Here is a 20,862-nt window from a genome sequence, read left to right on the forward strand (position 1 = left end):
GAGACTGGCAATCCATTCAGGTTAACTATGTGACTCATCGTGAGACTCGTCACATGATGGCACCTCACAGTCAGTGTTAATATGTTCGCCGACATCTTCTATCAAGAGACTCGCTCTCTTTATATATTGGCGGGCCAGCATGGTGCGAGCTGACAATGTGGCAGTCACTGAATAATGTGACAGTCATTTGACATGCTGCTGATCCCGTACCAGTCCAGACAGCCGCAGGATTGGTGATGTTTTACAAGCAACACTGAGCTGCAGCCAGGCAGCCTCATCTCATAAAGCATGCAGTAGTGCAGCTGGCAAGGATTCGTCAACTCAACTCCTGGAGGAACGCGGCAGCAGCCGACTCCGAAGACAGTAGCACTGAGGAGGGAGAGAGTGAGCCAACACGGGCAGCAGGGAAGGGAACTTGCATCCCCACCTTGAATCTTAATCTTGATCCACGTGGGCCAGTACTAGCTTCCCCGGTGGGTTTGGTCTTGAATTCCCTCAGAGCAGGCCATAAGAACAAGTTAGGAATTATACTCACACACTCAGCATGTAATGGGCGCCACAGGGATGAAGGAGTTTGCACTAAGCACCTAACCCCTCAAATGACATGCTGCCCCACCGGCGCTTCTCAGCAGATAAATGGATGTTATGGTAATGAGGGGCAGCGGTAATGGTGCCGGTCTAACTTTCAGCATTGCCAGCAGCTGTGCCACTTATGAGCCTGGTGTTTTTAGTAACTCTGTGACAGCTGCAGCCTGCTGGTGTGATCTGGTGCTGAGGGGTGGGGCAGGTAGTGGAGTGCCAACTGGAGCTGACACCGCTTAACTGCACTCCTAAGTTAACATTTTTATTCGGATTTATTAAAGCGTACTGTCTTTGAAATAAACAGCATCATGGCTCCCTGTCCTGAGCCTTGCCAATGCCCTTGCTGCTGTCTGGGCAGCTCATGAGTACTAGGTTAGTGCCCTTCCATTCCAATTTCTGATATTTATATGCTTCCCTCATCTTTATTACTTGACTATGCTTCAAGAAAGAGCCACTCGTAGGGGCAGATTTAAGAGAAAGTGACTCAGTGCATTCCGCAAGCCATTTGGCTGCACTGCTCTGAGTCACTTTCAGAGTACAGGAATGCAACATATTTACAATAATATGTTGTATTCCTGTGCTCTCCCCTGCACTGGCGCACAAACAGCTGCCATGCGCTGGTACAGGCACCCTTGCACCATGGTGCAAGGATGCCTGCTTCATGGGGAGATTGTTTTCGTGCAGGAAGGAGCACCTTCCTGCACGAAAACAATCACTACAGGCATTTTCCGCTTTCAATGCATGCTGTAGAATGGAGCACGCATTGAAAGAGGAAAAAACTAAGAGAGGGGGAGAACGACCTTTACAATGCGGTTGTTACACCACAATAGCTTCACAACACGGTTCTTACAACGCTAATTTTTACACCGACGTGTGCTGGATGGCGCTCTACACTAAGGAATAGTATGATTTACTATTCCAACACCTTCCCTACTGTTCCACACACTGGAGTTGGAATAGTAAATCATTCTATTCCTAATTCCAGCGCATCTAGCGCAAGTCGATTGTAACGACTTGCGCTGTAACAAACGGAATGTAAGCTACTGCGTTGTGAATGTATGCGATGTAACGTCATACATTCCCCCTACGTTGGCGTAGCATACGGACACATTTCCAGATCTACTATTCCTTGTAAATGTGGAAATGTGTCTGATTCCATGGGTGTCGCGTGGGAACACCCACAGCAACACCCATGGAATGCCCCTTTCACACAAAGTGTTGCATGTATATGGGCCATATTTACAAGGGGAGGAAAAGCAATGCAGGGTGGCTTTTCCTGTCCTTGTAAATATGAAGCAGTGAAATACGCCACCAGTGCGTCACAAAAAGTGTTGTACTGGTGGTGCAGGGGGCTTGTAAATCTGCCCCGTAGTTGGTGAAATGTCACTCATAATTAAACTAAGATCAGATAATACATTTCTAAAAGAGCTCATGATGCTTCCCCGGAGGACCCCCACTAAGCCTTTACTGCAAGATCTAGGGTGCCACTCATTCAGAGATTTAGCAAGACTTCGCCCCCTCCTGTTCTGGGCCCGCTGATGGCGGACACCAGAACTGTCAAAGTATGCAGCGGGGCTAAGCGAAATAATGAGTATGGATGGGTGGCATAAAATTAAATGGCTGAAGGACCTAAAAATACTACTGTATGACCTTGACCTTAAAGAGGCATGAATAAACAGAACCCAAGAACTCAAGAAGGCCTACTGGTCCTGGGTCAGCAACAAGGGTTTCCTTGACCCCAAAATAGGTAGGCTGACAGAGGAGTTCATGCAACATAAGCACTTTACTCGTTATGAACTATACCTAGATGACATACAAAAACCTTACGACAGAGCTCTGTACTTTGAGTTCAGGGTAGGTTAACTCCTCACACGAGAGCTGACCGCGTAATGGAAGGCTCCCTACCAAACACCAGCTTCCTGCCCGAACTGTGAGGCTAACTCTGAGTCAATTGCGCATGTCATGTTCATCTGGCCAGCCTACAAGGCGCCAAGGGAACATTGTCTCAAACCACTCTGCAGAGAGCTGGGCACTCGCAGTCACTCTGTGGCGATGCGTATTCTAAGATCTGATGCACGAGCCTTTTATGCGTGTGGTCTGGCCAAATTCCTGAGATGGGCATGGAATATTAGATCAAGAACCTTGAATGCTGATCTCTAAGTATCTTTGCTGCTATGTGTTTTCCGCCCTTTGCACATTGCACTTCACTTCATTTTTTACCTGAACATTTTATTTTTACTATTTATTATAAGGTCTTCAATTAATTTTGTCAATCAGATGATTTGGGTACATCTATCATTTGCTAAAATGTATTCAGTTTTTAATAGTATAGCTTTTTTTATCCTTGTTCTACAGCATTTAAGATATGTTTTATCGAAATGAAGCTATTATGACTGACTGACTTAGAATGTCACGCATAGCAATCTAAAACCTTGGCAGCTATGATCCCTTCGGTGTCATTCTCTCTCCCCATGTTTTATTTTAAAATGTGTTTCCATCTTTTCAAAAATACAAATTCTATGTCAGGACCGGAGGCTCCGATTATGCTTTCTCATTTCTTTATTAGAAATGCTCAGCAGCCAATTAGAAAACAGTATGGTTAAACAAAACTACAATACCTATGAGTACTTGGGTATCACATGACAGATCATAGAGTCACCAGTATAAAACGTCCTATAGAGAATACCAAATCCTCTTTCTTTGCTGCTCCGCAGTCAGTTAAGTCTATTTTCTCATTACTGCTTTACTAGTGTTATTGTTGCCTTACTTGTGCTTTGAACGCTTCCTGCTGCTGACAATTTCATTTGCGCTGTGTTCACGCGTTGCCGCTACATTCCTTTCATCTGCCCGGTGTTTATTTGCTGTGTTTAATGCTTTCTAGTGCTTCAGGGATTTCGGCGGCTTTTGGGTTGTTGCGGGGAGCGTGTGCTCACCTCCCCGGTTCAGATGCATTGCGCCTACGCCTTTATTTTCCTGGTGGAGTGGGAGACTGGGACTGTGAGGCTCAGGAAAGCTATTTGCAGGCGGCTGTTACCGCACATGCGCTGCGGCCATTTTCTTTGTTTACCTCCGTGCCCTCACGGAGATTTGACAGGAGAGAAGTGTTTTTTTAACCGCCTCAAGCTCACTGCCTGCGCATTTAGCCTCTAATCACGCCAATAAGTAGCATATCATATATTTTTGGGCAGTATATTCTTCATAGCCTCTGCCTAGAGTGGCTTATTGTTGGCAAGCCCTCCCTCCACTTTTTATATTGCATTAATAAACAGGTTTATCACCCTGTGTTATATTGGCTTGCCTTGGGGTGGTCACTCCCCCTGCATTGTGCCTTTGGCATACCTATATATATATCTCCTCTGTGGGCATTTGATTATTACACTTTGTGTAATTATGGGAGATTACTTTGAAAAAGATGATTACTATTATGAGGAGGACGCCTCTGGGTCCATGGAGCAGCATCTGGTTGAGGCTTTAGACCAGGGAGTTCAGCACTCTGTTAATAAGGCGCTTGTTCGCGCAATCACTCCCTTGAAACGTCATCTTTCACTCTATGCGCAACAACAAGGTTGGTTACCATCCACTTCCAACCATACTTCCTCCTCTAAGTCTCCCAATAATCCTCATAAATCTGATTTTCAACGGTTTGCGAAGGCTTTGTCCAGTGACCAGTCTACGTCCAAGTCCTCGAAGGGAGCTTCTATATCGCAGGGTAATCAAACAGATACAGATAACTCTCATTCCACTTCCTCTTTGGACCATGATGAGCATCCGACCTCTAAGAAAGCTTGTAAAGAGTGTAAAAAAAGCTTGTAAAGAGTGTGCCCCAATGCATCCTCAGCTCCTCACCTTTGAACCCTCTGACATCGTTCATCCAAACTCTTCTTCTTGGCCCCCGTCCCCAGCCGTGGCTGAATATGTTCAAGCTCATATTGGTCAGCCGTTTGAGAGGGATGTCAGGGCTCGCCTTCGTTCAGAATGTCCACATCCTGACTTGGCCGATAAGTTGGCCGACACTCCGGAAGTTTACCCTACTATGGTGACATACCTTAAGAAGTATGCTAGGGATCCAAAAAAGGGCATTGACAGAGCGTGGCGTTCCTGCCAAGATAAATTGTTGGATCTCTTGGGTCCTCTTACAAAGATCTTGGACCTGGGTTTTTCAGGCCAAAGAATCATCATCTCTTGTGGATCCAGATGAGCTAATTGAGTGGTCACAGAGGGATATATGCCAATTGGGGAATGCCAATTGCGCAATGTCCTGCGAACGTTGGCGCTCCATTTTACTGAAGCTTGATCCTAAACTGGCAGAACTATGCTCATCGGAATCCGGCCCATTGGCTCAAGGTTTATTATTTGGCCAACCTTTCTTGAAAGAGTTGACGAAATTTGTTGCAACTTTTAGTGGGTTAGATAAGGCTCAAGCGTCTCTCCGGAGAGCCTTTCGCCTGGTTTTTGCAAGGGCCGGACGATACAGGTGTAGATCGTTCGTCCGTGGCTCTAACCAGAATACCCAACGTGGATTCCAGTCCCAACATGGCGGAGGACAAGATTCCGGCTACAACAACAGAGCCTCTTTTTATCCCTCCCGTAAAGGGAGAGGTCAATACAAAAAAGGACGCTATGGCGGGGCCCAAGGTGGACATCACGATTCCAATACTTCAGGTGAGATTAATTCTAGCTTCGGAAGTGGTCTCGGGGGCAGAATTCAGTTTTTTTCTACCAAACTGGCGTCTGATCTCCAGTGATGCATGGGTATTGGAGACGGTTCAGGGTTACAAGATAGAGTTCTACCATTCCCCACATCAATCCCACCCGCCTACTCCCCTAGTTTTTTCCCTTCAAGAACAAGAGTTCATTTCAGCAGAGATCGATTCTCTTCTGAAAAAAGGGGCCATCATTCAGACTTCCCTCTATCCTCAGGGCTCTGCAAGCACAGTTTTTCTGGTCCAGAAAAAAGGGGGCTGGTCCCGGCTGGTACACAATCTCAAATATTTCAACAAAGGGGTGGTTTATCGCCACTTCAAAATGGAAGGCATCCATCTCTTGAGGGATATTCTTCGGGAAGGGGACTGGATGGTCCGTCTCGATCTGAAGGACGCGAACTTATCAATTCCCATTTACGGTCCGCACCGTTGGTTCCTACAATTCCAATGGCAGGGGAATTGGTTCGAGTACAAGGTTCTCGCGTTCGGCCTCTTGTCGGCACCTTGGTGCTTCACGAAGCTTCTGAGGCCCATCGTCGAATCCTTTCGAGCCCGGGGTGTTTGTCTAATCATATATCTGGATAGTATTCTGATCATGGCGGATTGCCCTCAAATGTTGATGACGCACTTGGAATGGTCCATCACTCTTTTACAATCTCTGGGTTTTCTGGTCAGTCCTCAGAAATCAATCTGTCTTCCTTCCCAGTCGAAATAATTACTGGGTTTCCAAGTCAATTCCCTCTCTTGTCAACTCCTCTTGCCCAATCAGAAGATTCGGTCCATCAAGAGGGAGTTGAATTTAGTTTTGTCCAAACAGAGTGTATCGTTGAGGTCTATAGCTCGGATTGTCGGTCTGTTACTTCCTCGATTCAGGCAATTTTCCCGGGCCCTCTTCATTTGCTTAATTTTCTCCCCTGAGGCGGAAGCCGGGGGATCTTTACTCTTTCTCAGCCAGACTTAAAAATTTGATTGAATGCCCGTTATTGATGTAATAATAACGATGTTTTAAAAATTGTACATATTTTAGCCAGCAAGTTTTAAATTGCATTTCCCACCTCGGCGCGAGACTTGCGTTGCTCCGAGGCGGCTCACCGACTTGCCCTGCCACAGCGCTGCCGTTACTAGGCGCTGTCAACCTTACTCTATCCACCTTAGCCGCCATCTTGCTCAGGGTAAGGCTGGCGGTCTAGTTGCTCGTCCCTCCCGCCCTCCCAGGATACTTAAGGGTGTGTTCACATCTCCCGGGACATTTGCTTAATTTTCTCCCCTGAGGCGGAAGCCGGGGGATCTTTACTCTTTCTCAGCCAGACTTAAAAATTTGATTGAATGCCCGTTATTGATGTAATAATAACGATGTTTTAAAAATTGTACATATTTTAGCCAGCAAGTTTTAAATTGCATTTCCCACCTCGGCGCGAGACTTGCGTCGCTCCGAGGCGGCTCACCGACTTGCCCTGCCACAGCGCTGCCGTTACTAGGCGCTGTCAACTTTACTCGATCCACCTTAGCCGCCATCTTGCTCCAGGTAAGGCTGGCGGTCTAGTTGCTCGTCGCTCCCGCCCTCCCAGGATACTTAAGGGTGTGTTCACATCTCCCGGGACATTTGCTTAATTTTCTCCCCTGAGGCCGAAGCCGGGGGATCTTTACTCTTTCTCAGCCAGACTTAAAAATTTGATTGAATGCCCGTTATTGATGTAATAATAACGATGTTTTTAAAATTGTACATATTTTAGCCAGCAAGTTTTAAATTGCATTTCCCACCTCGGCGCGAGACTTGCGTCGCTCCGAGGCGGCTCACCGACTTGCCCTGCCACAGCGCTGCCGTTACTAGGCGCTGTCAACTTTACTCGATCCACCTTAGCCGCCATCTTGCTCCAGGTAAGGCTGGCGGTCTAGTTGCTCGTCGCTCCCGCCCTCCCAGGATACTTAAGGGTGTGTTCACATCTCCCGGGACATTTGCTTAATTTTCTCCCCTGAGGCCGAAGCCGGGGGATCTTTACTCTTTCTCAGCCAGACTTAAAAATTTGATTGAATGCCCGTTATTGATGTAATAATAACGATGTTTTAAAAATTGTACATATTTTAGCCAGCAAGTTTTAAATTGCATTTCCCACCTCGGCGCAAGACTTGCGTCGCTCCGAGGCGGCTCACCGACTTGCCCTGCCACAGCGCTGCCGTTACTAGGCGCTGTCAAATTTACTCGATCCACCTTAGCCGCCATCTTGCTCAGGGTAAGGCTGGCGGTCTAGTTGCTCGTCCCTCCCACCCTCCTCTACCTTCCCTTGAACATGTATAAAAACAGTACACCTCCCCGTCCGCGCAGCGGGCGGGCGGGCGTAGCGGGCGCGCCAAAGGCGCGCCAAAGGCGGGCCCGTCTGCGCCCGTCCGCGCCTGGACCGGGCCGAGGGCCACTCCCCCTGGCCCAGGCGACCCAGCCTCACGACGTACTTACTCACCGACTAAACTCCTACATATGCGTCCCCATAGTCATCAGGAATGCCTAATATCTGATCCAGCATCCCTTTTTGGTAACCCTGTTCAGTACTGCCCTCACTGTAAGACCTCTATGCTCCCCCACATTAAACCCTCCTCCGGCATTTATATCAGCCCACCAAAGTCTTTTTCTATAGCCCTCTCTAATGTCCGCTCGCTCGGTAAACACCGACAGGACATAGCTGATCTCATACAGGACAGATTAGATATTTTATTTATGACTGAAACCTGGATGGACAATTCATCCGATCCAGACCTAGTGATTGCTGTCCCAAAAGGTTTTTCCATCTATAGATTAGACAGACAGCGTAAGAAAGGCGGTGGCGTAGCTATTATTGCCCGTGACTCATTTAATGTACGAACCAATGTTATCCCGTCACCGTCCTGCGAAGCCCTACAATTTACCATTAAGTTAACTCCCTCCTTCAATTTTAGAGGGATTCTTTTGTATCGACCACCGGGCTCAAGAGTTGGTTTTATCTCTGACTTTAGTTCCATCTTGGAATCATCTGCCCTTGATAACTCCCTTACAATCCCCGGTGACTTCAATTTTCACTTAGACAAAACAGATGACAAAGACACTGCATCCCTTTTAGCGGATATGACAACTTTCGGTCTCCCACTATTGGTCAATTCTTCAACGCATGACGGAGGCCACATTTTGGATGGCATCTTCTCCAACTTACATGAAATACACATATCTCAAATCCTTCCCCTTACTTGGTCGGACAACCATGCAATTCTGGACTCACTGACTATTTACAGCTCTGTCGGCCCCACACTACCTGCCAAACCTCGACAGTCGTTTCTTGCTTGGAACGACGTTGATAGCTCCAGTCTGAAATTGCGCTTGATTAATTCCTCTCCCTCCTTCTCAGCTGACCCTAATATCGCCACAACACAATTTCATGACTGGTTGGGTTCTGCTGCCACCCCACTTGCCCCTGTCAAACAGATGACACGTAATAGACATGCCCCCTCGGCCCCCTGATTTTCCGAGGAGTTAAGAACCCAGAAGCAACTCTGCAGGAATAAGGAGCGGCACTGGCGGAAGGACTACACTGAAGACGCCAAAAGTCGCTATAAGGAAATGTTCGCTTTATATAAAACCATGATTAGTGATGCCAAGAAAAAGTTTTTTAGCGAAAGGATTGAATCAGCCAAAAATTCTGCTAAGGAACTTTGCGATACTACCAAGCAGTTAGCCGGCCACTCTTTTAACTTGTCCCCACCCCCCTCCCAATCCCTCTGTGATGCTTTGACCAACTTCTTCTTTAGTAAGGTCAATGACATCTTTTTGGCTTTCTCGAAAAACACCAACGCCCTTCCCATAAACGCTACTCCAAACCGCACTGGTCCTACACTTACCCAGTTTACAGACATTTCCACTACTCAGACGGCGGACATCATCTCCACGATCAAATCAGGATCCGCACTCGACCCTTGTCCTTTTAAAATACTTCCACCTATCATTGATGTTCTCATTCCTGTCATCACCTCAATATGTAACTCCATGTTTAGAACAGGTATTTATCCAGCCGCCCTCAAAAAAACTCTACTCAAACCGTTACTAAAGAAGCCACATCTCGACTTGGACGAACTGAAAAACTATTGCCCAATTGCCAGTCTTCCATTCTTGGCAAAAATCGTCAAAAAAGCAATGAACCAACAACTGTCCGCTTTTATAGAGGAACACCATCTACTCGATGAGTCCCAATTTGGCTTCCGTCGATTTCACGGTACGGAGACGGCTTTAATTAAAGCCGCGGATGACATTAGATCCATCCGAGACGATGGTGGAACAGCAGTATTAATACTGCTAGACCTGTCGGCTGCTTTCGACGCGGTCGATCATTCTACTCTGATCGATCGTGTCGAAAACATGGGATTCCAACACACAGCCAAGCAACTGCTGGCATCTTTTCTGGCTGACAGGACCCAGGCTGTCACACTGGGCCCTTTTCAATCAACCAACCTGTCGCTGCCATGTGGGGCACCTCAAGGCTCATTCCTAAGTCCGACACTTTTTAACATCTATGTGTCGGACCTAGCCAATACCATTCCAGCATATGGGATGAGCCTTACCTCCTACGCAGACGACACGCAGTTGGTCCTTGCCATAAAAAACAACGGCCACAAAATAGCCGAAGACTTCAAACAGGGCATGTTGGCAATTGGGGACTGAATGGCCTCCAATTGCCTAAAACTTAATTCCGACAAGACGGAAGTGGTCATCTTCGGACAACTGACCCCAGATTGGTCCTCTGTTTGGTGGCCGATGTCCCTTGGCCCCCCCCCCTGAGCCTGTCAGTAAAGTGAGGAACTTGGGAGTGATTTTTGATGACCGCCTCAACTTTCTCCCACATGCCAATCAAATTGCTTCCTCCGCCTTTTATAAACTAAGACTCATAAAGAAAATGCTTCCCTTCCTCCCCGAAACGGCCGGTAAAATCTTGGTGACTTCATTGGTATTGTCCACATTGGACTATTGCAATGCTTTGTTCTTAAATGCACAAGTAAGGGTTAAAAACAAAATACAAGTTATCCAGAATTCTGCAGCCAGGTTTCTGGGTAGAATTCCTAAATATCAATCTGCTACAGAAACCATTAGACATCTTCATTGGCTATCAATAAGAAATAGGATCAAGTTCAAGACCCTTTGTATTGTGTTCAAGGCTCTGCATAACCAAGGACCTGCTTTCCTCACACAAAATCTGACTCCTCACCGACCGCCCAGATTGTTACGCTCATCCACTCAAAATGACCTAATGGTTCCCCGAACCAAATTGGTTTCCTGGGGGATCGAAGATTCCTGGTATCAGCCCCAAAACTATGGAACACTTTGCCTCATTCGATAAAAATAAGTCCTTCACTCTGGTCATTTCGCAAACAGCTAAAGACCTGGCTGTTTAATCAGTAAACTCAGATCCTCCCCTCTTTGGAGTAAAGACCTGCAAATAATCAGCGCCGAGACGCCCCAGGGCCATTGTTCGCGCTTTATAAATATTACTAATAAATAAATAAATAAATAAATAAATAAATTACCAGGCGCTTCAACGTTTGAAGATACGTCATCTCCAGAAAGGCCTTCGCTATTCAGATCTGGTCCCTCTTTCAGAGGAAGCGAGGTGGGAGATGATCTGGTGGTTGGAACATATGGAAGCCTGGAATGGGCGAGCCCTGATCGGAGCGTCCCCGGAGGTGGTGATAGAGTCGGATGCCAGTCTGTTGGGCTGGGGAGCCCATTGCGGTCCGTTGTCCACGGGAGGTCGATGGTCTCAGGAGGAGTTGTCTCTCCATGTAAATTGCCTAGAGCTACTAGCGGGATCTTTTGCGATCCGTTGTCTATCTCCACGCCAGACCGATTGTTGCATACTTCTCCGCATGGACAACGTCTCGGCGGTTCGGTATGTCAACAAGTTGAGCGGTACACCGTCCAGGATTTTGGCGGAAATCGCCAAGGTCTTTTGGCACTTTTGCCTTCAGAAGAAGATCACAGTTATTGCAGAGTATCTTCCCGGTCGCAGCAATCTGATTGCGGACTGGAACTCGCAACATCTTCGGGACTTCAGCTCTCTCTCCCTTCTTTGGGGCAGGTGTCAGATCAACCTGTTTGCGTCTCGCCTCAACACTCAGCTTCCCCTGTTTTTCAGCTGGAGACCGGATCCAGAAGCCCTGGCCACGGATGCTTTTCTTCAGATCTGGCCATCGCTCCTGTGTTACGCCTTTACCCCATTTATGATGATCCCCAGAGTCCTGGCTCGCATAAAACATTATCAGTCGGAGCTGATTCTGATCACTCCTCTGTCGAGGGCTCAAGCTTGGTTTCCAGTTCTCCTGGAAATGAGTTGTGCAGTGCCGCTCCTTCTTCCCCAGCAGTGGAATCTCTTGCTGGACCCTCTAGGCAATCTGCATCCCCTGATCGAGTCAGGTCACCTTCTCCTAGTTGCGTGGCTAATTTTGGGGAACTCTGGCAAGTCCCAGGCCTTTTGCGAGACGCTACCAGATTTATCAGCGAGGCTTGGTCACCCAACACTCACAAACGTTATGCAGGGTCTTGGAAACGATGGTGTGATTGGTGTGCTCAACGGGAGGTGGATACCGCTTCAGCAGATATCTCTCTGATTGTTAATTTTCTGGCTTCCATCGCCTCGTCCGGTCTTGCTTACCGAACGGTTAATAATTTCCGTTCAGCTATTTCCGCAGGTCATATCAATGATGGTAAGCCTGCGGGTGAACATCCTTTGATTTCCAAGTTGTTTAAAGGGTATTCGCCTAGTGAAACCACCTTGTCCAAAATACGTTGCCCTATGGGATGTTTCCATTGTTTTGCGGTTCCTGGAGGCCTGGCCTTCCAACTCTTCTTTATCCCGCAAACAACTTTCAGCGAAATGTTCTATGTTATTGTGTCTTGTTTCCTGCAAACGTGTGTCTGATGCTCGCGCACTGGACCTGGCAGGTCGCAGTTTCACGCCTGAGGGTGTTACTTTTGCAAACCTTAGACGCACTAAATGTAATACGTCTTCTGTTAACTATCCATCTTTTCCCAGTAATCCCATACTTTGCGTAGTGCAGTGTGTTAAGGATTATGAGGTGAGTACTGCTCCTTTTCGCCAGGATATGCAAGGCCAATTGTAATTTCTTTACAGAAGCCTTTTCGGCCTGTCACCCCAGCTACATTGGCCCGTTGGGTCCGATGGCTCATGACTGAGGCTGGTATTGATGTTTCTATTTTTGGTGCACATTCAGCATGGGGGGCTATGGCTTCTAAAGCCTTTTCAATGGGAGTGACTTTGCTTGACATCATGAAGGCCGCTGATTGGTCGTCTGATTCTGTGTTTAAGACTTTTTATTACAAACCAATTGCACATATTGCTTCTGTTGTGGTGCATCAGCTTTGAACATGCATAATCGGAGCCTCCGGTCCTGACATAGAATTCAAAATTTGCGAACATACGTGACAAGAATTTTCAATCCTATTAAGGACACGGAGGCGAGGATTATCCCACCCATGTTTTTCTGCTTATTACATGTATTACCTTGTTCTTGATTATTGTTATTTGCATATGACATTTTGTTGATTACTGTTCCTTGTTGTTACCCCCCTATTTATTAATTTTTTCTGCACACTAAGAATGTGTATTACGGCTCTATATCTTTTTCAGGTTCTGATTCTAAATAGACGCTTCTGTCCAGCCCGGTTCGTCCTGCCTGATGGTTATCTTCAATCCCCAATTGTCTACGACTGCAAGCATCTGGTCCTTCATCCCAATGGATTTCTGGTGTCGCTGGCTACTCCCCCCTTTTTGATCTTCGTATTGGACTGCCCATTTTCATTTGAACTGTTTTAGTCACCAAAGAAAGAGGATTTGGTATTCTCTATGGGACGTTTTACACTGGTGACTCTATGATCTGTCATGTGATACCCAAGTACTCATGGGTATTGTAGTTTTGTTTTTCCATACTGTTTTCTAATTGGCTGCTGAGCATTTCTAATAAAGAAATGAGAAAGCATAATGCTCGCCTCCGTGTCCTTAATAGAATTGAAAGTTCTTGTCATGTATGTTCGCAAATTTTGAATTCCATTCTTTCACTCCCACTTAGTGCATATGTTTAATTTTCATTTATTTCACTTCCTGCTTTGTACCACTTGCCATTTCCTTAAAAAAAGTAACATTCAATTTTTCCACTCTGACTCCGTGCACATGTTTACATTTCGTTTATTTCACGTTTCCTTCTTTGTACCTACCACGTGTGATTTGTTTAAAAAAAAAAAGAATCCGTTCTTTCACTGGGACTCCGTCCGAGCATTTATTTAATTTTCATTTATTTTACCTTTCCTTCTTTGTACTAGAATCGATTTGCTTAGAAGATAAATATTACATTTTTTCACTCTGTCTCTGTATGCATTTAATTTTCATTTATTTAACATTTCCGTTCTTTGAACTACTTGAGATGTGCTTCCTGTCTCTTCTCGTGCAGTGAAACGTCAGGTAATTTGTAGTGTGAAGTGTGTTTGGTATCCCGTGAAATCGTGTATCCCTGCACTCAGCCCAAGCAGAGTTCGACTGCTTTTGTCTGATCCTGCCCGGGCTGAGTTAATTCTACGAAGACGTCCGAAGAGCAGGGGGGGATACACGATCCCTATGGGATACCAGATATTACACAACACCGGGTGCAGCTGAGGACAAGTTGCTCAATTGAAATCTTAACATTTCTTCATTGTTTATCCAGATACTTATCGAATCAACAGAACATTTGGCACGCGCTCTATCTCGCGTGGTCGACGCACATGGGCGGGTTTCTTTTGAGGAGCGGAATTCATATCTGTGTCAGAGTTCCAGTGGCTTAGAGCGTTTGTTTCTGCTTAACTGGATTTTTCGATTGCGCAGCAGTGCAATTTTGGTTACAACCAGCAATCGGTGAGTAAAAATGTGTACACATCTATGTTTAAATACTGCATCCGGAGAAACCTAATGCAGGCGGCGATTTTTTTCTAGCTTTTCTACCTAACGGTTGAGGTTTGGAGGACAGATATTACATCTCAACGAAATATATTAATTATGCCAATTGGTATTTGCGCTATTTCCAAATAGTTTATTTAACACAAAGTTATAGCAAAGCTTATTTAGTAGTGTCGTTCTAATTGAAAGCTGAAGTTTCTAATTTCAACTCTGTGCATTGTTGGCATGTTGTTTAAGGTCCCCACAGATGATCAGGTGAGCCCTGATGGGTACTAATTAGAAATTACAAAAAATGCTGATTCTCGGATCCGAATGATAAAACGAGGAAAGGATTTGCATTGTAGGCAGCACTGGTCAAATCAGTGGCAAGCGATGCAGGACGAAACGTAAGTCTGGCTGAGCAAAAGGATAGGTAGGTGAGCAATTAAGGTGGACATGTGGTCTGGCAGGGCACCTGGATGTTCAGAGAAGAAAAAAAGATTGAGACAATCAAGAAATTTGGGCAGGTGAGTGACGTTAAAAACCAAGAGGTGGGCTGTTGCATTATGGGTGTGGAGAGGTAATAGAGAGAATTATTATTGTTATTATTTTTGATTTATTGTATTGTATACAGCAATAAGGTTGAGTTATATCCTGACAAGATAAAGCAAACGTTTATCCACCGTAAATAAGTGATTCAGTTGAGCCTCTGGTTGCAGTTGGGGCACACCGGCACTCAGTTTTGGGAATTGGCACTTATTTTTCCTCATCAGAGTTTGACCCACAGCAAGAGAGAGAAAAGCACACAAGAAGGAAACTTAGGTGCTTGAAGTAGGGGTGTGTGATGCAGCAGCAGCCCCATGAATGAGTAAGAAAGATGCTGTACTTTTTATTTTCATTTTGTCACATTTGCTGTGCCTTCAAAGACAGAGTGCGAATGTCAAGCTATGTATTCTGACAAATTGATTATTATTCTTTTAACATGGAGACTGGTTTCTACTTTTTTTTCTCTGACTAAATTGAAAGGATTCTGTAAAGTGAATTAATTGACAATCCTTCTGGGGTACAGGGAGCGTGAATGGATAGGCGGTAAAATATCTGTTTTATTTTTATTTTATAACACAAAAACATTTAAATACCTTTAAGAACTGTAACAATATTTCATAATGTATCAGAAGTTAGGAAAGCACAAATGAAGCACTTAAAAAAAAATAATTCCTAAGTGTGATACAAACAAAGGTTTTAATAGGATCAAAACAAACTTACATGGTGATGTGCTATTGTTAAATACTTGCAGAAAACTGTTTTCCACATGTTATCATTCATGCACTCTATAGTTTTATCAGTAAAAATGCATTTCACTGTTAATTATTTAGCCATTTCAAAGAAATTCTGCTATCTGTAAACAACACCATTCTTTAGTAAATATGTTTGAGATAGTGTGCTCCAAGATGCACTCCCAGCTGCATGCGATATTCTTACCACTTTTCTACTGAATGGGCATTGCTCAATTGCTGTACTTGCTCTTTGTGTGACCCTTTATTTTTCACAATCACTATGACTTCAGTAATGTAACATTGATGGCAGTACCCCCACTCTGAAAATTGTTTCAGCACCACTGGAGGGAAAGAAAGAGGAAGAGAGACAAAAAACAGTGACAAAATGAGAAAGCAAGTATGGAAAATAACCTACTAGATTGAGATAAAGAATCAGGGAGTGCCTGGAAGTGGATCAAAGAGGCATGAGCCAAAATAAAGACTACACTGCCTTGGTGTTTAGCACCTGGACATGCAATAGTGTGGGCTATGGGCTTCTGAGCAAAACCTTGAATTCTGGTACTTATTCTATTAAATATTAAGCAGTGCAGTAGCAGTGTAAGATTTTGACCTGAGTTTCCAGTATAAAAGTGCAGGTTCAAGTATCACTGTTGGAAGGTGGGTCATTGGTAGAAGTAAGTATGCACCAACCAGTAATAATAATGCCACTAACACAGTATAGGGTTCAGTGAAGGTCTGAGTAAATTAGCCCCTTGCTCAACCCTTGGTAGCTGACAACGAGCTGTCAGGCCTAATTTAGGAGACAGGAGTGTAAAGCATTAAAAAACACCAATACATCAATTATTTAAGACACAATAACAATCCCACACCAATTTATAAAAATAGGAAATATTTTTATGAGCAAATAGAACCAAAATACCAAAAATTCAATGTAGGGAAACTTGAGATTTTAATCTTTAAAGATTAACCACTTTATAGTGCTTAAAACATATAGTGTCAATCTGGGACATCTGGCAGCACTTGACTGGGACAAAGTCAAAGTTTGAGGCTTACCTTCACACTTTTTTCGTCTGATGGAGCTGGACCCTCAACTGTACGCCAGATTCGGAGGGGGTTCGCTGGCTTTACTTTCAGCCAGGCACCCGTGAAATCATGGAAGTTTGAAGCTCCAGAGCTTTCAGCTTGTTGCAGTTGAAGGTAGTCAGCTTGATTCTTGCAGCCGGGTCGGTCACCTCATGGGACTTTTTCCCAAACGTTCTCCCAAGTTCTCTAAACTTCAGGAGGTGCTTCCCAAAGGTCTCCTTGTAGATTCAAAGTGTCCAAGTCACCAATCCAAAAGGTCTAGATTCTCCTAGATGGTCTCTGGGATGTCTGGACTCCAATTTCCATAATGCATCTGGATGCACTCCAGGATGGGTACTCTTGGTGGAGATGATGCAGGTGGACTTGGTTAACATCTAGCTTGCAGGGAGTCCACTCCTTAATCCTTCTTGAAGCAAGGCACAGTCTCCAGGGCTGCAGTATCATATTGTGCAGCAAGCTCAGTCATTCACAATGCATGCCTTTGGGTGCAGATCCAGATCCAGATTCCAGCAGGGCAGTCCTTTGTTTCCTTGTAATTTCAGGAAGCATCTCTGAGAGACTATATAGCTCTCAGACATGTATTCAATGTTCTCTGGTGACAAACAAGGGCCACCTCTGTCTAATGAGATGCTGTGTGCCACACAAAAGCATGACAACTTCCTCCAAAGTGTGGCATCTTCTTGTCGCACAATGCAGTGAACTTCCAAAATCCCACATGAATGATTTATCTCCAGAGGAGTAAGAGCTAGCTAACCCAACCCACAGTGCGGCTCATTTCCATTAGCTCTCCTCCCCCTGACCTCTGCAAATTCCTATTCTAAATCCGCCATCTGGCTGGGGGCGAGGATGTGGGGTTAGTCTACCATTCCTTACTGATATGCTCTCTCTTTGTGCACAGTTTGATATACCCAGTCCCATCTGCAGAAACCATCCTCCAGAGCTGCAGCGCTCTCTCCATCAGATAACCTATGCTCCTACTAGGCCACTTATTACCTAATCAAAGCAGCCTGGTAACGCTAACCAATCAGCAGAGACCACTAGATGGCTGGACTTTGGCTTAAAGAAGAGAAAGTTCCATAACGTCTCTTCTGTACTAGTTATGATAATATCAACAGTGGCACGTTATTGGATTTATCAATGCCAATCTTTTAAGTCCTTGAATGATATTTAACTCCTATTCTAGTAATATTTATAACTAAATAAAGTATTGCAATTTTAGCCTATGGAGCTAGGTATCTACAAATGGCAAAAATGAAATTAGCAGTTTGTCCCTCACCAGGGCATATGATGCATATTTTATAAGGCCTCTGCTTATAGTTTCATGACCCCCCACCCCTGGCATGCCTAGGGGAGATCTGGGGTACCTAATATGTAATTATATTTTGGATTATCACTTTTAAAGTGTCCATACCACCAAAGTCGAGTTTGCACACAATTTAACTTTTATAGACAGTCTGGAAGGCCAGGCTGCCTTTAAAATGACAGCAGGGACTCAGCAGTGCACACATGCAAGTGCAGGAAATTTGTTCAGCCTATAAACCTCCATACCCAATTATATACTAGGGACTTATAAGTAGATTGTCCCGGATGGCCCTATTATCTACTAGGGACATATATGGTCTGTCTTTGCCAATTGTAAGTGTACCCTATATCATGTACCTTTATACACATAGCACTGGCCCTGAGCCTGGTTAGCAGAGCCCAGGGTGCAGTTAGTCAGTTAACACCAGTATCATTCAGCAACAAAATGGGGGTGATCAGGTCAAAAGGATGACTTTCTAACAGTCAATCTTTTGTCACCCCTTTTATCAAGGAAGAGTTTAGCAAAAAAAACAGTTGAAGAATTGTGACTGCACTACTACTCTCACTTGTAAAAAGATTACTTTGAAAGTAAGTTTAACTTAAAAGTGAGGTCCTAGTAAACAATTCCATGAACTAATGTGATATGGCTCAACCCTATGTGTGCAGTTTAAAATGCAAGGGCATTTGAAACAGATGTACCTGTATTTGTGATGACCAATGTTAAATTTCTAGTGCTTGACTCAATAAATTGGGTCAGAGTCTGGAGTTATACTTTTAACCCCTTCAATCCAGGCCCGTTTCCGCCGCTGTGCGGTAAACAAACGAACAGGGCGGGGGCGTGACGAACCCCAGCCGTCATCCGCACATGAGCACCGCGGAGCGTTGCGGCTGGGGTTCGTCACCAGCATGCAACGGGTGAGGTTCTGTGAATTCTGAACCTGTGGGTTCCATTTTGTGTATGGCAGCCATTTTGTGGTTGCCCTCACATAGGCCATGATTGTGGCTGAACCAGTCTTTTAAGGACATGTAGACCTTAGCTTGAGTTCATGCTGACTCCTGTTTGACCTGAGTGAACTGACCCTGTTGCCTGAAGCTGACCTTGTTAAACCAGTTCCTGCCTTTTAGCTGATCAAGATTGAGGATCAAAGCACAGGACATTGTAGAGTTTGGTATGCACACACACCCCTTATACTGCTTCTTATCTGTTTTCTGTTCCTTCTTTTATGGTCCGTTTATGATATGGGTTGTGGTCCTTTTATTATGTGTTTGTCCGGCTTGTGTAAGAAGGAATGTTAGGCATTTTGCATGCTTGCAAAAGCTAGGACTGCCCCTTACTATAGTGAGTTATAAGATGCCTGGTCTTAGCAAATTTAGGACTGTAACTTTGGAACTTTGGAATTTGTGTTGGCCAATTTTGGATTTGTATAGGTTTGTATATGCGAATTGCAATTTGTGTAGAACGGGTAATGAGGAGAATTTTCTCTATTTGGTTTAGTTGAACGGTGCACGTACGAAAAGTACATTAAGCACTACATTGATTATAATATTGTATATTGCAATATTTTTGGCATGCCTGTTTAAAAGCTCACATAAGAATGTGTGGTTTTATTTGGAAGGTACCATAGTGTGATGTGAAATTAATTAGCCGGCTCTTCTAGTAGGAATACTTCAATAGGTTTAAGTATACAAACATATTTCTTCCTTGGTGATTCTGTAATCCCCAGGGAATTAAAATATGACATAATACATATAAGGATCCTTTGTTCTACGCAATTTTATGAAGGAAGATATGCAGAGCGATTTTTTTTGGTGTTCTGCTAGCCAAAGCTAGTGAATTGAGTGTATTTTCGCTTCTTGGGCATACATCAGTCTGTTGGGCTGTTTTTGAAGTCTTTTGAAACACTATTGAAAAGCGTTTCTTGTAAATATGACTTACAACTAGTATTTGCAAATGGTTTGGTTTAAGTACAGTCTGTGGGCTGTGCTTGGTTTCTGTCCTGAGTATTGATTTGTGGGTTAAATTTGTGTTTAAATGTCTATGTGGTTTTCCCATTAGTGCAATTTCTGTAAGTGAATAGCGTTGGCGCTATTTATGAAATGCATGGCTAAAGCGCGCCGTATTGTGTGTCCTGAGTGTTTCACCCCTTTCTGTTTATGTCTGAAATAAGGGATGCAGCTTGCTTTTATATGTGAAATTAGCAAAAATTATGGGATTTATTAAAAATAATTATTAAATTATGAAAAATAAGTGCTACAAAATTCGTTTTTTACTATTCATGAAGCTTAATGCTCATACTGTGACCTCCTAGCATTATAATTTAATTTGAGTTGTGTTGCACTGCATAATGAAGACATTAGCATATGACATTTCACTTAGCGCCGGAGTAAAAAAACTCATTTTTCTAAGGATTTACATGAGATATGTCTGTCTAATATCTGTAATGTGTAAAGAACATTCTGAGGATGATTAAAATGTAACATAGGATATTTATTTTTAAGTGCCCCAAATATCAAAGTCGATTTTGGGTATTTTTGCCATTTATAATAGCTTTAAAGTGCTTTTAGGCTTCAGTGAATGCATACATTTAGGTATAATACAAATTTGCAGGCTGTCCTCATTTGGGGTTTGCTTTTAAATGGCCCAGTGAGATTCATTTAAGGTTGATGAAATAAGTACCATTGCAACAAGCACTTGTTCTAAAACTGGTATGTGTGTTATTAGGTTCTGTGAATTATTCACAGTAAATGTTGTTTAATAATCTGGAAACAGATAATTTTTTTAGCGCCTAAAAAGGAGACATTATTTTTCAAAACAGAGTATATCATTGCAGGTTAGGAGGAATTAGGAAGGCTTTTTGCCTTTGTCAGCCTCAGAATGAGCAGAGGGTGGGGGCTAGAAGAAGCTGCAGCTGGCTCAAGTCGCGCTGAGATGCTATCTTTGGTTTCCCTGTAAACAATAGGAGGCTGTCATGTTGACAT

The 20,862-nt window shown here is 44.2% G+C and overlaps 1 protein-coding gene across 1 annotated transcript in view; it reads left to right on the plus strand.

Moving 5' to 3' along the window:
* Nucleotides 1–14,062: 14,062 nt before the first annotated feature.
* LOC144797613 (fatty acyl-CoA hydrolase precursor, medium chain-like) overlaps nt 14,063–20,862 on the plus strand; it is a 413,977-nt gene continuing 407,177 nt past the window's right edge. Inside the window, exon 1 of the mRNA XM_078668304.1 lies at nt 14,063–14,200. The gene's annotated coding sequence lies outside the window, so the exon portion shown is untranslated. The remainder of the gene's footprint in view (nt 14,201–20,862) is intronic.

This window comes from Lissotriton helveticus, chromosome 12, assembly GCF_964261635.1.
Source record: "Lissotriton helveticus chromosome 12, aLisHel1.1, whole genome shotgun sequence".
NCBI lineage: Eukaryota > Metazoa > Chordata > Amphibia > Caudata > Salamandridae > Lissotriton > Lissotriton helveticus.